Source organism: Dermochelys coriacea, chromosome 4 (genome assembly GCF_009764565.3).
Source record: "Dermochelys coriacea isolate rDerCor1 chromosome 4, rDerCor1.pri.v4, whole genome shotgun sequence".
Taxonomy (NCBI): Eukaryota; Metazoa; Chordata; order Testudines; family Dermochelyidae; genus Dermochelys; species Dermochelys coriacea.
The window spans coordinates 97,703,828-97,710,387 of NC_050071.1; the positions used below are offsets into that span (position 1 = coordinate 97,703,828).

The 6,560-nt window shown below is 40.1% G+C and overlaps 1 long non-coding RNA gene across 1 annotated transcript; it reads left to right on the forward strand.

Moving 5' to 3' along the window:
- The first annotated feature begins 886 nt into the window (after nt 1–886).
- Nucleotides 887–4,451, forward strand: LOC122459852. Its single transcript, XR_006280805.1, has 3 exons — nt 887–1,076; nt 1,942–1,944; nt 3,774–4,451. It is a non-coding gene; the product is annotated as an uncharacterized LOC122459852 (long non-coding RNA).
- The last annotated feature ends 2,109 nt before the right edge of the window (nt 4,452–6,560 follow it).

Here is a 6,560-nt window from a genome sequence, read left to right on the forward strand (position 1 = left end):
TCATGCTGGAGACCGGGAACAGAAAGGTTATTGAGAGTACCAAATTTTGGTGACCGGAACACTGCAGCATCCTTATGAGTCACTGAATTTAACACGTCATCAAAGCTAGGTCAAGATGGTTGAAACTCTGGACTTTATTCACTCCAGCCACAAAGCCTGACTGTTATTGCTCCAGTTTGGGGCTGCCAACCCAGTGAAATCCTGAAATCCCAGCTGATGCAATTGCTTATTACAACTTTAAAAGCATCAGGGGACAAGTTTATTAAGTGCAAAGTGAACAGAGAGCTCTGACAAATAGTCAGCTCCCTATCTGACTCCTGCCCCATATCATTGCCCTCCACTGTTGAGGATGTGAATAAAGCCAGGAAAGCTGCAGGACCTGATGGCATCTTTCCTGATTTTGTTATGAGCCTCAGAGCCAAGGGCTGGAAATAGCTAGCAGCACGGTAATCTCCAAAATCCTCTTTTTAAGGCCAGAAGGAATTCAGAGCATATTTGTTCTATATATTGGTTATATATCAGCTGCTAAAGGCTCAAGTGGATGGGAGAGAAGGATAAAAAGGAGAAAGGAATAATAATTCTAGCATAGGGTTCTCCCATTGCACAAGACATTTTACAAACACAAAGTAAGGCTGGCCAGTACTCCAAAGGGTTTACAATATCATTAAAAAAAGATGCAACAAGTTGATGTACCAAAGAAATGGAGGTAGGACATCAATGAGAACAATAACAAGGACCTGTAGTTACATAGGCCAGATATGTTCATAGCTAGATTGTTCTGAGTCAGTGAATTTTAAAAATATATTTAATAAATTATAAGATTAAGTAGTGAAAATCCCTTCTGGACATCTACCTTACCCATATCAACTTGCAGTTTCCCATAGACATCCTGGTAGCAGTGGGTGATGAAGAGAGAAATGAAGGAAGGACAGGGGAGAATGTGCCATACAAAAAGGGTGATGTGGAAGAAAGTTCAAAGGTGTTTACAGGAGCAGAGGCTGAAGGCTGGCATAATTGGTGACATCAGATACAATAGCACATGCATAGGAAGGGCTAAAATGTGAAGCGATTTAAAGGTAAGAACAATATTTTGTTTCTTGCAGTGACAATGTGGGGCACTAATGGTGCGATTCAAAAATAGTGGAGGTGAAATTGAATGATGAGCAAAGGAAGGTGGTCTTAGCGGCTGTGTTTTGAATGGGTCTGAGATGAGCAAGGGTTATGTGGAGAAGGCCACAGAGGAGGAAGATACAGTAATGAGAGGTTTCAGAGTAGCAGCCGTGTTAGTCTGTATTCGCAAAAAGAAAAGGAGTACTTGTGGCACCTTAGAGACTAATGTGGGGCCTAGATGAAAGTTTTAGGATGTGGAAAGGATGAAAAGACTAGATCTTAGAGATGTATAAGGGAAAAAGCAGCAAGATTTGAATGTGGCTTGTGTGTGGAGTCAAGGATGACCCTAATAAGGCTATGTCTACACCAGGGGTCGGCAACCTTTCAGAAGTGGTGTACCGAGTCTTCATTTATTCACTCTAATTTAAGGTTTTGCATGCCAGTAATACATTTTAACGTTTTTAGAAGGTCCCTTTCTATAAGTCTATAATATATAACTAAACTATTGTTGTATGTAAAGTAAATAAGGTTTTTAAAATGTTTAAGAAGTTTCATTTAAAATTAAATTAAAATGTAGAGCCCCCTGACCAGTGGCCAGGACCCAGGCAGTGTGAGTGCCACTGAAAATCAGCTCGTGTGCTGCCTTTGGCATGCGTGCCATCGGTTGCCTACCCCTGGTCTACACTATGAGCTAGGGCTGTGATTCCCAGCTCATGCACACATACTCATGTTAGCTCTCACTTGACCTAGCATGCTAAAAATTGTAATGTAGCCTCATATATTGGTGCTGTTAAAAGTGTCAGAGAATGGAGAGGAGGGAAATGAGTTTAGGAAGTGGTCAGTGTGTTGGGTTTTTTTGTGGTTTGTTGGTTTGTTTTTGTGGGAAGTGTAATAAGAGTTCTTAGTAATTGAAAACATAAAAGACATCTTCCTTTAATGTCTCAGTGGAGCAGAGTGATGGTGACTGAAAGGGATGATTCATAGTTTCTTCTGTATACAATAAACAATGACAATAACAAAAAACAGAAGTTGCCAAAGGAAAACCAGGTAAATTCCTGATTCTCACTGCAGCAGGCAATGGCTTTGTTCCCTTGTTCTTAACAAGGTTTCCAAGGATATGAAACACTGGCAGGAGATTACGCTAAGACAGTACACATTGCTGGAGCACAGCCCACACTGCTAGAGCCTAGCTTCCCTCTCCAAAATCTTGCAGAGGCTGTTTAATTTCTTCACAGTTAGTCTTACGGTGGTCACCTGCTGACAAGGAAACAGTACAACAGAGACCTCCCACATTTGGGAAAGACTGTCTAGAAATTAAAGTTAAGCTTTAGTTCTCCTGCTCTACTATTTGGGCTTGATTTTACTCCCACTGAATTATTCCCATTGACTTCAGTGGGAGCAGCATTGAGACCAAAGCCCTTCTCAAAAATGCTTCAGTCTACCTTTGTGTGTTACAGCATAATTCACAGAACAAACATATCAAGTTAGCAACCACAAAAACTAGTCCATCCTGTCTGACTATTATTGATATACTTATGTCATTAAGCATCAGAAAGTGTCTGGTTCTAAGTGTGCGCTTACCTTCATAAATAGTCCTTTATCTCGGAAACAATCCTATTGATTTTAATGGGACTACTTATATGAGTAAAGATTCAGAAAGATCAACTGGCCTTTAATCTGTATAATGTATTTCCCTTCAGTCCAGGCAGTGCATTCCTATGGGGGTATTGTAGATTTCTGGTGGGTAAAGTCAGTTGGCCTTTGGCTTGCTGCTCGTAAAAATCACACAGAAATGTACCGACTGTCATCTTATGTTTTTAGCAAAATATTTATTGGAAATAGAGGGCCAAGAAATATAGTATCATGGTTCTATTGTCTTTCTGCTGCTATGTATCAATCAATTAAGTTCACATAGTAAAGAAAGTTTTATAGGGTAGTCATTTTCATGAAAGTTGTACTCACATGCTGATGAGGTTGTTGACAAAAATGTAAGTGAATTATAGTCTGGCACAGCATGAAGCTATTAAAGGCAAACTGTCCTCCAAGACATCCCTAAGGATCAGCAAATTTTATACTCAACAGCTTTTCTTTACTTGATATTGTTTCAGAGGGAATTATGGTAGCACAGTTTGCATTACATGATTCTTTATTTAACACTTTGAAATGCTGTGCCTTTGAAATGCTGTGCCCAGTGTTGGGTCTAGGGAATGGAGGAGGAATGAGAGGGAAAGCAAAAGATGACTTAATCTAGAAAAAAAGAAAGGATTGAAGTACCTTTTTTTCTGCATTTAACCCACATCTAATTACTCTAAATATTCTCGGTTGACTGATTGCTATTAAAGCATTTATTCAACAAAGAATAACACCTTCATTTCCAAAAGGAAACTGAAATAGCAGGGTATGTATTGATGAAGAAATATATTAAACACTATACAATTTTGTTCTCTCAGCTTTTTTATTGGATATACTTGTGTTTTGTTTTGCTTATTCCTTTTCAGTCCACCAAATCATCTCTCAAAATCTCAAAGGACTACTTGGGCTTTTTGCTTTAACTGTATACCTAGAGTTAGTTGTTGGATACAAGCCACTCCACTTCACTGACTTTCTAGCTGTATTCATTGAAAGTTTTCTATCTCTGCACTGTTATCAACCATCTCTTATAGGAAAGAAAATGCCATATTGGATGAGACCAGTGAGCCAGCTGTTTTTTCTGTTAACTCAAAATGTCATGACCTTGAGCCTGTTCCAGGTGGTTACAAGCTCAGTGCATGAGGATGGCTACCTTTTGGTTCTTGTTGTTTGGATGGAGGAGGAGATTTATTATAATTTTCTCAAGTCAGATTATCACCTCATCATGTTTGAAGTCAGACCTCCTTTTTGAGCAAAAACCCTGTCGCTCATCTGCCTTGCTGAAGGAAACTGATGGACCCAAGTCAGTTTCAAATGTCTTCTAAAGATAATGCTGTCAAGAACCTGTAAAAAAAGGTTATAATCTTTTGTCATCCTCAGCCATTGATAAAATGGCTCCCAAATATCTTCTTCTCCTATATCATGCCTCATACAAGCCTCTTTGTACACAGATGACCTTCAATAGATAAATGCATGGGGGGAGAGAGCAGATTAGAGCAGCAGTGGGAGAAGAACACATTTGAAGTCAAATGAGTTGCAGCAGAAACAGCTTGAAGTGTTCTCTATTACATCTGTCAGGGTGGCAAAGAAGATTTAATTCTCCTCAAAGATAGAATTTCCTCAAAGACAGAGCCCAAAAAATCCCATTAAACCTTGGTTTTGGTCATGTACAGCATGGCAAATTCAGTCAATGACCACCTTTAAACAAAATGAAAATTGTGTGGCTTGCCCTATGGGCTGGAGAGCCTTGGACTAAGCCAGCCCTGATGAGCCCCATCTGGGTTGAATCAGGTGCTCACTGTATAAAAAGAGCAGGAAACTGGAGTTGTTGGAGTGGAGCAGGGAGAGGCTGTAAAGGTGATCTGGGATAAAGACTGTCTGAGTTTGTTTGATGTTATTTTGGATTAATCAGGAGAGAGACACTGGGCTTGAGGCCTAGAGGGCCAGTATGTACCAGAGAACTAAATAAAGGGGACCCCTTGTGAGGTGTGTTTGAACCACGCTTGACCTGTGAGTTCTTAAATAACCCTGACTTGGGGGAACAGAAGCAGGATGCTGTTGAGTGACCTCTGGTCATGAGGGGGTGTTGGGGGAGGCAGCCACCCTGTTACACTCATACTTAGCTTGATCAATAATGTGTAAGACATAAGAGGGCGAATTGGGGATTTTACTTTTGAGGTGTGGTCAGTCAAGCAAATACCAAGATAGCTTTCTATAATACAGGAACACAGTGGACTAGTTTCTGAGCCTGAAAGAAGGGGGTGCACTTATTTGTAACACAGCTGTGGGCCAGACATCCACACTTCTGCTGTAATGACAAAGCAGAATTGTTGTCAGCAGCTGCACTGCACAGTATAGAAGCCAACTGCTCCAAATTGGATATACTATTTTCTTAAAGTGCGCTTTGCTGAGAATACCCAAAAGCAGCTGGAATGTTTAGCCAATGTCTGGATCATTTCACATGATCTCATGTGGCTTTTTTTTTTTTTGGTAAATAAAGATAGCAATATGACAGAAACAGCCAGAGATTCTGGGTTCACTCTCATTCACTCACCAATTGTCTTAATGTGACCGTACAGGTTTAGCTTGACTTACGAACAACTTGACTGCTAAGATACTCTTCCACCACTTTGAGCACTAGCTGGTAACTTGGGAGATCTGGACTAAATCAAGAACATTAAAACACTTTCAGTATAAAAGTTCATTGATAGAATTCCATCTGGTATTTACTATATATTATCTACTATATGACTGTATGTATTTTCGATTGGGGGGAAAATACCACTCATTCAATCACTCATGCATGAGATCATTAGGAAGAGCATTGTTCTGCATTTTGCCTAAGGCATGTATTTTTCTGTTTTTTATCAGTGTTATGACATCACTCTTTTCTAATGTATCACTCTGCTTGATTATATTTTCTCTAAGGCTCCAAAGAACATGTAGTTCATTACCAACACTAAGAACACTATAACTTGTACTCCTGAAAATGAGTCATCTTGAAGTGAAAATTCAGTGCAGTGATAATATATGGAACGCACCACATGGAATTTCATCTACTGCAAGAATGAAGGAATTCCTGTCCAAAAGTACCAGTCACTCATACACAATTGTCACTAGGGAGGGCTCCCTTGTTCTCCATCTTGCTCAAGACACACACATACCCTCTTCATCAGGTGTTCAGTGCAGAACTATAAAAGCAAGTAAATAAACCAACACGCCCAGTAACCTCACCTCTTTTTGGTGCACTTAGTTCCTCCGTTGGAGTTTGAGCACATAAAGCCCCTCATTTCCCAACAGGTGCTTGGCACCTCATTGTTTTGTCAAACAGAGCTAGAGCAGTTAGGAGGACACAGCAGCATCTTGGCTTTCCAAGCACATCAGGTGTATATCATTTGGGGGTTATACATAAAATGATTCAATCTATTATACAGACAGCTACAATGGATCAGTTTAAACATCAGAATGAAATGTGACCTTTTAGTGCAGATGTCCTGCCACGAATGACAATGTTCCTCCCTGTGAAGCATACTGGCAATGCATCTCAGAATTCAGGAGGCAGGAATATCCCCCCTTTGGAATCATGCTAGTGGTGCTACCAAGGAACATAGTCTCCAGTATGACACTAAAGTACAGTATGCTTCTGATACTTAGTGACAGCATCAAAGTTCAGGGAGGGAGCTAAAGCCCCTGGCAACTCCAGAACAGTCCGGAATATTTCTTGTGTCCTTGTTATGCTTGAACTGGTTTCCCAAAGTCCTTTAGGTGGGTTTTATCCCTAAAAATGCGATCTAAATTCAGAAGATGATTCCCATTACATA